The sequence below is a fragment of the Pelophylax lessonae genome (assembly GCF_965119305.1).
Source record: "Pelophylax lessonae genome assembly, chromosome: 6".
Lineage (NCBI taxonomy): Eukaryota > Metazoa > Chordata > Amphibia > Anura > Ranidae > Pelophylax > Pelophylax lessonae.
In genome coordinates, this window is record NC_138773.1 from 149098093 (window position 1) to 149113561 (window position 15469).

Consider the following 15469-nt stretch of genomic DNA (forward strand, 5'->3'; position numbering starts at 1 on the left):
AAAGAGCTCAGGCAATGCTTGCTTGTTCCAACTTAAGACTCCATAAGCTCACTTCCGACAGTAGGAAAGTTATAGAAGCCTTTCCTGCCTAAGATCATTCTAGCAAGTTAAAGGACTTAGTTCTAGGCACAGACTCACTTCCCATGCAATGCAGCCTTGCTTTGCTTTGGGATTTAAAATCTGACACTTTTACCATCCAAGTAAACGCAGAAGAAAAGCCCTTTACCCATAGAGGTGTCCTGTACCATAAACAGCCTGTATGATCCTTTAGGCTTTGCAGCACCTGTTACTATCTGGGGTAAAGCACTACTTAGAGACTTAACCTGTGAGACATTAGACTGGGACGACCCTCTCCCCACTGACAGGAATAGGCCTATGGGTAGAGTGGAAGGGCTCACTAATAACTCTATCTAGCCTCAAAGTTCCTTGCCCATATGCCCCCGTGTCATCTACAGAAGTCATCTGTTTGCCACGGTGTCATATCTGAATGCCCCCGTGTCATCTACAGATGCAAAGACTTTGTTTGTTTTCAGATGCTTCTGTTAAAGCAATTGCTGCTGTAGCTTACCTCAAAATGATAGATACTAAAGGGCAATGCCACATATGGTTTGTAATGGGTAAAGCAAAATTTGCACCACTCCCCAAACACACCATACCTAGATTGGAACTTTGTGCTGCAGTATTGGCTATAGAGCTAGCTGAACTAATTGCAACAGAGACAAATACAGAAATGCAAGAAGCTGAGTTTTACACAGACAGTAAAGTAATTCTGGGTTATATCTACAATGAAACTATGCGTTTCTATGTCTATGTCAATAACAGAGTGTTGAGGATAAGGAGGTCGACCCACCCAGAACAATGGTATTTTGTGCCTACAGACTGCAATCCTGCTGACCTAGCAACCAGATCTGTTGCAGCCAGCCGCCTCAAAAGTACTTCATGGTTCACAGGTCCCACCTTTGTGCGTAGTCCCGACTGCAACACTAATGACCTTGCCACATTTGATTTAATTGATGTAGACAAGGATCCAGTGATTCTCACACCTGCCATTTTACTCACTCAAAAGACTGGCCTTGTTGGTGCTCCAGCTGGAGAGTTTTGTGAAAAGGACCTTTACAAACATCAGTGGAGACAAGTACAAACCCTTGCCAATACTTTCTGGAGTCAGTGGAGGAAACAGTATATCTCTACTCTTCAACCAAGGAGAAAGTGGCACACCGAAAAACCTAATCTTAAACCTGGTGATGTGCTCATGAGAGATTGCCAGACACAAAGGAATGAGTGGCCTTTAGGTCTGGTCGCCAGAGTATTGCCAAGTGAGGAAGGATAAGCAAGTTCGTAAAGTTGAAGTCAAGATCTTCCAGCAGAATGAGGCCAAAGTATTTTTAAGACCAGTGGTCGAACTTGTGCTGTTGCTTTCTGCAGAAGACTCTGTTAGTGATGTCACATGACGTCAGACGGGGAGTGTTCTGCCCACCGGATTTCTATTCAGATTACTTGTGTTTATGTTGCTTAAAATAACATGTTGGGTTTTCTTGATTCACACAAGCTAGTTATATGCAGAGTGCAGGCGCCACCTACTGCTCTTTTTTGGTATAGCTTCAACTGTTCTGCAATAATTACATATTGTAAACTCACAGAATGTGTTTATATAGTTGTTAGGAACCAGGGCATTCTGGGGAGAATTCTACAGGAAGTGAATCAGCCACCTTTTTTAGGAAGCTATAGCAAGGCATGTTTCTTCAATCTCTTGCCATCCCCCCTGAGAGAGCTTAAAAAGTGAGTTTTTGTAATCCCATCATGTATTATAGATCATTGTTCCTTTATTGTATGCAATTTTGTACTGATTGATGTTTATTTTATCAATTTGTAGTTTCAGCTGGCTTGTTGTAATAAATTTGAGATCAAAGAAATATGGCATTTGAAGTTTATGGAGCAGGAAGGTTTAGCTCTCTGTCCTAGAGACAGAACAGCATATGCAACTGGCTGACCTTCCTGCAAAAGGCAACAACCTAGACCATTTTTACTGGAGTCACTTTGTATCACAACAGGCTGCATGACATGATAGTATTTCAACACTGGGACAGAGGTGACAAAAGGGTTTTATATCCTCTACTGCCCGGTCATACTTGGGAAGCCAGTGTCAAACTGCATCCTTGTCCAGAAGTCGCCTTAATGGCTCCCAAACCTCAGATAAGTGTGACAGAAATTTTGCTAGGTATGTACCAAAGCCAATAAATCTCGGTACCGCTTTGGCATCAGCAGGCTATGGCATGTCCACAATGGCTTTAATCTTATCCGGGTCAGCTTATAAGCCTTGTGAAGACAGGATATGTCCATGGAAATGGACTTCTTTCACCTTGAACTGCAATTTCATTACATTAAGCCTCAGCATCACCTGCTCACAATGATCCAGTAGTGCTATACATTTTTTTATCATTGTCATGCTCAGCCTCCTCATCTGTATTACCACAGCCAACTATAAGAATGTCATCAGCTATCGGCTCAATTCCGTGAAGCCCACCTAATCATTCATACTACTTTTGCTGGTATACCTCAGGTGCTACAGATCTCTTTCTGCCCCAAGGAGCCCAGAAAGTGGTCATGTAGCTACTCTTGTCATCCAGTTTGCACTGTAAAAAGGCATCTTTAGCATCAACAAGTGTGAAGACACATGTTTTGCGTAGTTTGTGTATGTGTGATGGTTTCAAGTCCCATATTCAGAAACTTGGGATCAATGCATATTCTGATTTTCTCTGGCTTTCTAAACACAACCATAATGCTGATCCAATCTGTAGGCTCTGATACTGAAGTTAGACGTCCTTCGGCTTGATATTCATCTAGTTGAACTTTAACCTGTTGGTTAATGGCTATAGCCACATTGCGTGGGGCACATTACAGGTTGAATGGAAGGATCAAATTCAAAACTAACCTCTCTGGGAACAGAGATTATCGGACCCTCAAACACACCACTATAGGCGTGAAGAATTTGCTGTTTTTGTCAGCAGCCTATTCAGAGATTTTGCAGGCTGATTATAAACATTGTGTAGCTCAGCAGGAATGGTGAACTGCATCAGTACAAGAAACTCACAAATTGAACCCAATAATAGCGGTTTCTGATTGGCTTCAACAATCTCAAAGTTCAGTTTCAGTATAAAATCACTTATGCTGTATTCTGTTTGGAAAAGCCCTAATGATTTCATTAGTTCCCCTGAATACAACTTTAGTTTGGTGCTACTAGGCTGAAGGGGTGCTGTGGGTGCCAGTTTTCTTTTAAACTCATAATATCACACACTGCACCTGAGTCCAGCTGCCAGGGTTGGATTATATTGTTTTTTTTTTTTATTCTTTTAATTGTTTTCAATAATAAGAGGGATAACAAAACGGAGCCTCTGGGCATTCTCTAGCTTGGTTAAAAGAAAACAAAAGAACAACTAGATAAGAACAAAAATCTTTAATTGCCAACATACACGGATAAGTCTAACCACCAATACCATATGTGGTCTCCCACTCCCCCACCCCCTACTCAGAATAAATAATTAGAGCCAGGATAATATACTCGAAGGGCACCCTAACTCATCAAGGGAAAGCTGGAAATAGTGTTACCTTATAATACATGTGATGCTAGGCCATATGAGTATTTACTAGATGTCATTAGTGTGAATGGAAAGTTTTCCAGAAATTAAATGAGGGTCGCTCAATCGACTTCTATTTGAAGGTTATGGCTTTTCTGGCATAGAATAAAAGTAGGCCCATTAGCGTTTTGATTGCTCGACGAAAAGCCAGTGAGTTCATTAGACCAAGCAAACACACCTTAATGGACGCCGGGATCTGAATAGCGGTCAAGGAGAAGATAAAATCTGTAACCTCCACCCAGAACCCCCGAACCTTGGGACAAGACCAAAACACATGACAGAAGTGAGTGACAATTGCAGTACATCTCCAACAATGGGGATAGGCCCCCATGGTATATTATGTTGAGACTATGTGGTGTCAAGTTGGCCCTGTGAACTATTTTAAATTGCATTAGGCAATCTTTAATCGACACCAATTGTTGAAAGGGTTATTCCATATATCTTTCTATGCCTCAGCATCTAAATCAGGGAAATCCACCTGCCATTTGGAGTATAAACTCTCTAAACCAAAATTAACTGAGGGTAAGAGGGATTTATATATGTTAGATAATGGTTTCACAAGGGTGTTATTTCTCAGTAAGGTTTCTAAATTACCTTGAATAATATTCGGTCTCTGTGTATGAAATTGAATGGAGAAGGCATGTCTGAGCTGCAGGTAACGGAAAAACTGGGAGTTGGGGAGATTGTATTTGCTATTTAATTCATTGAAGGTCCTTAAAGTGTTACCCATAAAAATCTGGTCCAGTGATTTAATTCCCTTCCCAGCCCACACCACCGGATCAGGTATGTAGTAGAATTCATCTAGGAGTGGATTGAGCCAGATGGGAGTGTTTGCAGACCATCTATTAGAGTCATCTGGGTGCCGGCACACCAACATCTGCCAAGCCCTGACCACTGCCTTCATGGATAGTGTTAATGAAAAAGGAGCCTCTGTATAGTATATTTCTCAGAGCCTCATAAGACCCTATATGTGCTGCCTCGAGAACCACAGAGGCATTAGAATCGTCAGAGACCACCCAACCACGTGCATTGAAATATTTTTGAAGATCTGGACATGCCAGACCACCCTGCATCCATGGGCGTTGCAGGGTTGATTTTTTGAATCTGAGAGTGCCGGATTTTCACATAAAAGGGAGTAATTACGGATTCAAATTGTTTAAAGAAGGCTTTAGGAATCCAGATCGCAAAATGACGTATAGCCTAGAGCAATCCTGGAAGTATTTCCATTTTTAGAAGATTTATTCTTCCAATAAGTGATAATGGCAGATTGTTCCAGGCTTTCAATCTAGTTTTAAGAATGGTTAACTGGGGATATAGGTTTAACTTGCTAAAGTCTGACACATTTGATGTGATGTTGACTCACAGATACCGAATGGATGTGGTGCAGGTCAAGGGAAGGGAGGGGTCAGTGACTTTTCTGGCCTGGGAGTCAATAGGAAGGATTTCAAATTTTTCCCAGTTGACTTTCAGCCCAGAGATGCCGTAGACCGGGAAAAACATTTAATGCTGCACTAAGTGAGGGCCCTGGATCATTAAGAAAAATTATACTATCGTCAGCCTAATGAGCAAGTTTCTCAGTTATTGATCCTACTTTGATACCTCGAATTTCCATGGATTATCTTATGGCAGAGACTAGAGGTTCCATTACCAATGCAAATAATGTGGAGGACAATGGGCACCCCTGTCGCATCCCCCTCTTTACCCGGAAGGTCTTTGAGAGCATGCCTTTGAGTTTAATTAGGGCCACTGAGGATTTGTAGAATATGCAAATCTGCTAATCCATTTACAGAAAACAGGGCCAAAACCAAAAGTCTTCAACACCGCTAATATGAGCATGAAATGAACATAAGGAACACATAGTGTTCAACAATAAAATGTTCAAAAATAAAAGGGTGAGACTTTGTATGAGGTGTGGCCAGTTGACACATGATGTTCTAATGGTAATACATTTGCAGGTAAGCATAAAAAGGCATATGATCAAACATCATGTGTTTATTGACATGTAAAATGGCAGTTAGCCTAGGTACAATAGGTACAATAAGTTTAAGGAGAGCATAAACAGTATACACTAAATAGTATGGTAGAATCATAATGAAAAATGACAAAGGTAGACCAACAAGCATAAAGTTTGTACAACATGATAATTGGATGCATGCTAAGATGATATTGAGTGTACATGGCCTCTTCAGCTCGACGCGTATCGTGAAAAACGTTTCACTTCATCAGGAGCAGGCACAATTGGACTCTACGGGAACATATAGAGTAAATGACATAGCATCCAATAAAGGGATGTAATGGGAAATATATAAGGACATTGACTTACTGTTGGGATATTAACTGTCAGTGAGGCTGTTCTGGCACCCATAAATGCGTCTGGAAGGGAACTGAGGGAGCAAGAAAAGATCCGCGCAAGGCCAGAGGCGCAAAGTCCATGGACATAGCGTGAATTGCCAAATTGGTTCTCAGGCTGGGTAGTCAAATGTGGCTCTATTACCAGATATTAACCACTTTACCACTAGAGCATTTTGCTGTCTTACGTCTGGGCCACTTTTTGCGATTCGGCGCTGTGCAACTTTAACTGACAATTGCGCGGTCATGCAACGCCGTACCAAAATCAAATTTACGTCCTTTTTTTCCCACAAACAGAGCTTTCTTTTGGTGGTATTTGATCACCTGTGCGATTTTTACTTTTTGTGCTATAAACAAAAAAAGAGCGTTTATTTTGAAAAAATAACAATATTTTTAACATTTTTTTTATATGAAATTCCCCCCAAAAAAGATGTAAAAAACAATTTTTTTTTAAATTTTTGGATAATTTGTTTTCTGCTACCCATGTTTGGTAAAAAAAATTGCAATAAGCGTATTTTGATTGGTTTGCGCAAAAGTTATTGCATTTACTAACTATGGGAAAGATTTCTGTCATTTTTGGTGTTTTTTTTTAACGCGTAATGGCGGCGATCTGCGATTTTTTTTGCGGGACTGCGACATTGCGGCGGACAGATCGGACCCTTGACTGACATTTTTGACACTTTTGGGGGTACCAGTGACATTACTGCAGTAATCAGTGCTATAAATATGCAATGTTACTGTAAAAATTACACTGGCAGGGAAGGGGTTAATTTTATTGGAGAGGGAGGGGTTAATGTATGCCTGGTGCTTACTAAAGTGTGGGGGGGGGAGGTGACTGAGCCAGGGACAGATCGGATGTTCAGCTATGCTGAACACTCCGATCTGACACTCCCTGTCACTTAGGAGATCCGCCCGCTCTGTTTACACAGGCGGGCGGATCTCCAAACTGGATTCCCCGACGATCGGGGCAGAGCAGCGGCGATCGCCGCTGCTCCTCCCCTGGCCCGACTCCCGCTGTGAATGAAAACAGCGGGAGCGCGCCTCCGGCGGCACGCGAGCGCTGCCTACAGGGGGAGGAGTCTGGCGACGTAGGTCTACGTCGTCAGGCGATAACGAGCCACTTTGCCGCAGTAGTACTACGGTACTCAGCGGTAAAGTGGTTAAAGTAATAGTATAAGTAGCGATCATAAGGGTGTGTAAATGAAAATAGGCCCGAGACCACGTGTATGAAACGAGATTGTACAGCAAAACACTGAATGTGCGAGTAGGTGGGGTGTTGAGACAGTAAGGAAAACCTCACAGCCCAGAAAGATAATAACGTGATGTGCAATACAAAAAGAAAAGAAAGGTTACTCACCAGCAAAGTGCTGATAAAGAAAAGAAAAACCAGATGACAGGGTGACCGAAAAAAATAGAAAAAAGGGGCAAACAGGCAAATTTAATAACCAGCGTGAAATAATGGTGAGGATAATATAAATGAGTGCAAGAATATGGACCTGTGCAATGGCTGCAGCAGCTGAGATAGCTCCCAGCGTCACGGGCAATTCAGAATCTCGGAACACCACCGGGCCGACTACGGCTGCCTAGGATGGCGTCCTAGATATAAATGCAGGTGGAAGGTCACGTGCAGGTACGCCTATGTCAAGGAGGAACGTCAGAGTCTGCACGGAAGACCGTGGCACCGATGTGCCGTGGCCGCGACCACGCCCCCCGCCCGGCCGATAGGTCAGGGCGGGGGAGAAGGGGGGGAGGCGAAATGGAAGCGGGTGGAGTGCATCGCAGTTCCCGGGGGACAACATGGGAAGGACCCAATCAGCCCCAGTGACAGTAATCCCAAAAAGGGTGATAGTGTGAAAGGATGGCTAAATGGGGAATACCCATTGAGGATACTAGATATAAAATGGGGGAAATAATATTAAATAAATGGGAATAAAAAAAGGGATATAGATATATTAAATAAAGAATATAGAACCAACTGGTGACACACCTTCATCCCTATAACTATATATTAAATGGGAATAAGGAAAAATGGGGAGGGAAAGGGGATGCGGAAAAAGGAAAAGATGAGGGAAATGGGACTTTAAATGAGACTCGTGCCAAAGAGTCTCCATCCCTATTAATCATGAGCATGAAATGAACATAAGGAACACATAGTGCTCAACAATAAAATGTTCAGAAATAAAAGGGTGGAACTTTGTATGAGGTGTGGCCAGTTGACACATGATGTTCTAATGGTAGTACATATACATTTGCAGGTAAGCATAAAAAGGCATATGATCAAACATCATGTGTTTATTGACATGTAAAATGGCAGTTAGCCTAGGTACAATAGGTACAATAAGTTCAAGGGGAGCATAAATAGTATACAGCTAAATAGTATGGTAGAATCATAATGAAAAATGACAAAGGTAGACCAACAAGCATAAAGTTTGTACAACATGATAATTGGATGCATGCTAAGATGATATTGAGTGTACATGGCCTCTTCAGCTCGACGCGTATCGTGAAAAACCTTTCACTTCATCAGGAGCAGGCACAATTGGACTCTACTGGAACATATAGAGTAAATGACATAGCATCCAATAAAGGGGTGTAATGGGAAATATATAAGGACATTGACTTACTGTTGGGATATTAACTGTCAGTGAGGCTGTTCTGGCACCCATAAATGCGTCTGGAAGGGAACTGAGGGAGCAAGAATCATCACGTTATTATCTTTCTGGGCTGTGAGGATTTCCTTACTGTCTCAACACCCCACCTATTCGCACATTCGGTGTTTTGCTGTACAATCTCGGTTCACTCTTTCATACACGTGGTCTCGGGCCTATTTTCATTTACAAAGAGGTAGAAAAATCCGCGCTTAGGATAGAAGACTAAAAAATTATCGACTAAGGCTGCTGCCCACTGCAAAAAATGCAACCCTAAAAGGGAAGCATCAAATGTGTGAATAAAGAGGGAAGTGATTGGCGCTGCCGGATAGGGGTCAGGTAATGGGAAATAAAAACTATGTTACTTAATGGTGGTCGGTCACTCCTCAGGTATGTTGCCAGGTGTTTTTTTTTTTTTTTTTTAAATTTGCACAGCTTAGATCGTTGAGATCTGAAGAAGGAGGCTACGCCTCCGAAACGTTGTCCTTAGCAACCCCATGCAAGTCACGCTCTGGGTCCCGATCGTGGAGTCTCCCTCTGCTTAACCGCATTGTCAGTTTCTCTGAGCGGCTATAGCATCCGGCTCTTGGAGGATGTGCGGCGGCGGCTGGACCGTGCGCAGGCTCACCACATCGAGTCTCCTTGAGTAATCCGAGGCGGTTGGCTTAGCCGTACGATACTCACTGACTAGTGCAGGACGAACAGCTGAGCCGCCGAGGCTAGGAGGAGAGAGCCCTGTAAACATCATCGGGGGATATTTATTTCCATGCATGACTTCCTATCTGTTTGTGAGTACCTGTTTTTATGGCTTCTATTAACTTCAAATAAATGGTGTTACACTAGGGCGGTGTGCGCTCTGTTCCTTTATTTTTTGTTCATTATGATTCTACCATACTATTTAGCTGTGTACTGTTTATGCTCCCCTTAAACTTATTGTACCTATTGTACCTAGGCTAACTGCCATTTTACATGTCAATAAACACATGATGTTTGATCATATGCCTTTTTATGCTTACCTGCAAATGTATATGTACTACCATTAGAACATCATGTGTCAACTGGCCACACCTCATACAAAGTCCCACCCTTTTATTTTCGAACATTTTATTGTTGAACACTATGTGTTCCTTATGTTTATTTCATGCTCATAATTAATAAGGATGGAGACTCTTTGGCACGAGTCTCATTTAAAGTCCCATTTCCCTCATCTTTTCCTTTTTCCGCATCCCCTTTCCCTCCCCATTTTTCCTTATTTCCATTTAATATATAACACCGCTAATATATAACTCCAGTTCACCGAATCAAAGGTCTTCCCTATGTCCAATGCCGCCAAAACCCTACTCTGACTCTGAAGAAGGAAGTTGTAGATGGGTAAGCACTCTTCCCAGGTTAACATCAGCCGACTAACCCCACATAAAGCCAGTTTTGTCTATATCTACTAAATCTGGCAGAACCTCCATCAATCTTTTGGCAAGAACATTGGTGAGTATCTTGAGATCATAATTTAGGAGAGATATTGGTCTGTAGGTAGGATGAACAGAATAATGGGTTCTTCCCTTGTTTCATAATTAAAGCTATATAAGCTTGATACATTGAGGGGGGTAAAGAGGCAGTTTCAAAACAGGCTGCGTAGAGGTCCCGAAGTCTGGGTGCAGACTGCTTAGCATACATTTTGTACCAGTCTCCAGGAAGACCATCTGGCACCGGGGTTTTAGCAAAAGGGAAGGAGAATTTTTCATTTTCAATTTCAAGTAATGAAATTTGAGATTCTAGAGTAATAGTCTCTCCAAGAGTTAAAGAGGGGAGGGAAAGACTCCGAAACTCGGGGAGTATATTCAAATCAGTAGAAGTTAGGGGTTGGCTGTATAGGTTTGCAAAAAAGGTGCTGAATTCTCGACACTACAGTATGAAAATGTGATTCCGCCACTAAATTAGCCAGAAGCCTTCTATTCTTATCCCCAGATTCAAATATCCATCCTGCCTGAATTCTGAATTAATTTTGTGTTATGTTGGTATGGAGTTTTATGTCCCTTCTTGTCTAGGCCAGTGCAAGATAGGCCTCTGACGTAGGATTGGTGGCAAAAGCCTGGGCTGTGTCCGTATCACATTTCTCCAAATGTACTGTTTGAGTAGCATATTCATTTCTGGTAGTTTTAATTGCCGAGATATATTCTCCCCTTACAGTTGCCTTAAATGCATCCCATACTACTATTTGAGGGGCAGAATCAATATTATTGGACCAGTAAAAGTCTAATTGAGGAGAGATTAACTCATGGATCTTTTCATGTTGTACCCAGCGAGGAGCCAACCTCCACATACCCGGATCTTTGGCATTACCAATTTGTATACATAATTCCAGAGGCAAATGATCCAACAAACCTGCTGGAAGATAGGAAGCTTTAGACATTTATGTAAAACTGGGGAACTACCAAATGCCAGGTTGATGCGGGAGCTCGATCTGTGTACTGCCGATAGATGGGAAAAGGCTTTGGTATGGGCATGTTTCAGTCTCCAGAGTTCTGTAAGAGTGAAAGTTTGTGCCCACTACAGCAGATCCTGGTCAGCAGATCTTTGTGAATTAGAGGTGTCCTTAGAAGGATCGAGGATAGAATTGAAATCTCCTTCGAACACAATATGTGTACTTTGATAGGGAGCCAACTTTTCAAAGATTGTATATAATATTGAGTAAGTAAACATTAACAAAGGTCCAATGGACGTCGTGTATGCTCAAGAGTAATGTAATATAATATAATGGCCTCTGGGATCCGTAATGACTTTATCAACCTTACACGGCAAAGATTTTAAAATCAAAATGGTTACCTCCCTTGCATAGGAAGAGTATGGGGCATTGAATGCTTGTTTGACCCAGGATCTGCGCAGTGCCTAAAACCCCATTTCCCATGAGATGCGTCTCCTGCAGAAACAGAATGTGTGGCCTATGGGAGTTTAGATATTTAAATAGTAGTGATCTTTTGAATTTTTTGTAGACCCCTAGTTTTCAATGAGATCAATTTAAGTGGTACTGTACCCATACTGACTAACATTAAACAATATCGGCAAAGACCATTGCCTGATATCAACCCTGACAAGCAGCATCCCCCGGTCCCAAGGGAGCATAGAGGCAGCGGGAGAGATTCGCAAGATTAGGATATGATATACCAAACAAGTAGGAAATAACCAGGAAAGGCAGCAAATTTGAGCAGGAAAAATCGTCACAAACTAAAACAGACATAAAAAATTCCCTACTGACTAACAATACCCCAACTAAACTAGCTAAGTCAGTTTTATACCCAAAACAAAAGTACTGTCTCTTCCTTCTTTTACGAATATGAAAGTGAATTGCTGGGATATACAGTACACCAAGGGTCTAGGATAAAAAAAAAAAAAGGGGAGAGGGAGAATTTACTTTCCAATCAGGAGAGGGATAGATCAATGGTGCAGTACTTAATCCGTCTCACCCACATGGAGGGCACAGAAAGAATTAACTGAAACTGTGAGCTGCAGACCGACTGCCATGCAGGAGTCCAAAGACAGGAGACCATCTGCAGTAACTGAGTAATGTTCCAAACAATACAGGTAATCCTTAACATGCACAGTGAGGTCCATAAATATTGGGACATCGACACAATTCTAATATTTTTGGCTCTATATACCACCACAATGGATTTGAAATGAAACAAACAAGATGTGCTTTAACTGCAGACTTTCAGCTTTAATTTGAGGGTATTTACATCCAAATCAGGTGAACGGTGTAGGAATTACAACAGTTTGTATATGTGCCTTCCACTTTTTAAAGGACCAAAAGTAATAGGACAATTGGCTGCTCAGCTGTCCCATGGCCAGGTGTGTGTTATTCCCTCATTATCCCATTTACAAGGAGCAGATCAAAGGTCCAGAGTAGTGTTGAGCGAACACGGACTGTATTATTCGTGTTCATACCGAATAATTGGATTTTTGTTACCCGAACACGGACCCGAAAACTTTACTGTATGTTCGGGTTTAAAATCCGTGTTCGGTCATTTTATTTCCTGTTTTGTATGTAATGGCGCGCTTTTAATGGCGGGCTTTCAACAGCCAATCAACAAGCGTTTAACTGGTGTGCGCCATCACAGCCATGCCTACTAATGTATTAGTAGCTGTGATTGGCCATCTAAAGCATGTGACCATGTCTTTATAAGTTCGAGAGCCCCAGCGCGCCGCGTCATTCTGCTGTAGTTTAAGGACAGAGCACACATCATACATGCTGGCTGCTGATTAGGGACAGACAGTGATTCTGTGAAAAATTGTGTCCGAAAAGAATGCAGGGACAGGTCGGAGTGCAGGCAGGGAAAATTATTAGAGCATTTTAGGGCCAGGCTGGAGATTAGGCAGGGTCAGTCTACATCGATTTTGCTGTGTGGGGGGTGGTGCAGTGAACGATCTTATTGAGCATATTAGGGCCAGGCTGGAGATTAGGCAGGGACAGTCTACATCGATTTTGCTGTGTGGGGGGTGATGCAGTGAACAATCTTTTTGCCCTCACTTGAGCCTACTGAGGAGGAGGAGGAGGAGGGAGAAAAAAAAATCAATTTTTATCAGTCTGTTGTGTGCAGCGTTCAGCTATATTTCACTACAGATTGCTGTTCTAATCTGCTATTAAAACATTTATTTAAAGGGGAATTTTTTTAAGAGCACTTGCCATGCTCTTAACTACATTTTGCTGCCATTTGCAGCACTCTAGCCCTTTCCATTGGTGTTTTAGAGCCATTTTAGTGACTGAAAGTTCGGGTCCCCATTGACTTCAATGGGGTTCGGTGTCCGGGTAAAGTTTGGAAAAAGTCCGGGATACGGACCCGGACTTTTTTTTCAAGTTCGGCTGAACCCGCCGAACACGGACATCCAGGTGTCCGCTCAACTCTAGTCCAGAGTTAATTTCAAGTGTGCTATTTGTATTTGGAATCTGTTGCTGTCAACTCTCAATATGAGATCCAAAGAGCTGTCACTATCAGTGAAGCAAGCCATCATTAGGCTGAAAAAAACAAAACAAACCCATCAGAGATAGCAAAAACATTAGGTGTGGCCAAATCAACTGTTTGGAACTTCCTTAAAAAGAAATAACGCACAGGTGAGCTCAGCAAAACCAAAAGACCCGGAAGACCACAGAAAACAACTGTGGTGGATGACCAAAGAATTATTTCCCTGGTGAAGAAAACACCCTTCACAACAGTTGGCCAGATCAAGAACACTCTCCAGGAGGTAGGTATATTTGTGTCAAAGTCAACAATCAAGAGAAGACTTCACCAGAGACAATACAGAGGGTTCACCACAAGATGTAAAACATTGGTGAGCCTCAAAAACAGGAAGGCCAGATCAGAGTTTGCCAAACAACATCTAAAAAAGCCTTCACAGTTCTGGAACAACATCGTATGGACAGATGAGACCAAGATCAACTTGTACCAGAGTGATGGGAAGAGAAGAGTACGGAGAAGGAAAGGAACTGCTCATGATCCAAAGCATACCACCTCATCAGTGAAGCACGGTGGTGGTAGTGTCATGGCGTGGGCATGTATGGCTGCTAATGGAACTGGTTCTCTTGTATTTATTGATAATGTGACTGCTGACAAAAGCAGCAAAAGGAATTCTGAAGTGTTTCGGGCAATATTATCTGCTCATATTCAGCCAAATGCCAATTCCAAATGGAATGTTATGGAATGGCCAAGTCACTCACCTGAGCTGAATCCGATTGAGCATGCATTTCACTTGCTGAAGACAAAACAGAAGTTCAAAAGGGTATTTATGGGTCATAGGATCAGGTAACTGACAACAGCTGGCCACTGGGTGGAGCAAGAGTCTCATACCAAAAAGGTAGCTGATAATGAGAAGCTTGCCCAGAATTGAAATCACCCAGTGGCTCAGGCAGCAGGGAGATGACCCAGAACACACCTGATCACTGGATGGACTCCCGGCCAAGGCGTGACAAATACTTTGGCTCTGCATTTATGCAACATGTTCAGCAATGCTGTGTCCAGTGAAATGCTTACTGCAAACATTGTACCCTTGCCTAAACCAGGGAAGGAGCCGATCACTCCCGCTAACTTTTACCTCATCTCCTTACAAAAACACTGACCTCAAACTATTTGCTAGAATATTAGCCCAAAGGCTTTCCCATATAATGCCACACCTCATACACCCGGACCAAGTTGGCTTCACCTTGGGTAGACAAGCCCATGATACTACAAGAAAAATAACTAACCTTTTATATTATACTTAAAATATATTATACGTAAAAATATCCTAACCCTATTTGTCACGCTGGATGTCGAAAAGCAGTGACTAGTGATGGACGAACATCGGCCAGGGCGGTTCGCGAACGCCAGCCGCAAATTTTCTCAAAAGTCAGCAAACCGCAAGTTTACAGCGGGCCCCATTGACTTTAATGGGAGGCGAACTTTAAAAACCTTTAGGTCATATTTGCAGCCACAAAAGACTTACTATGTGTACAAATAGTCCCACCACAAATAGTCCCACCAATGTCATAACAGAAGTAGTGCAATTGGAAAAGTTGCCCTAAATTTTTTTTTTTTTACAGCAAATATTATTTTATTTTTTTTCATAAATTAGCCAGAACTGACAGCAGCCGGTAAATACATGTCAAATACATATAGGGTTCATTCACACATCTGTAAAATGGGTCCGCATCCATTCCACAATTTGGCGGGACCTTTACAGACCCATTGATTTTCAATTCCAGTCTGAAAAATGAGGCATTCACAGGATAAAGAAGTAAGTGTCGGCCAGTATTGGCCCCAAAAATTAGCCCACATGGGTTTACCTGACAGCTAAGAACGTAGTATTCTG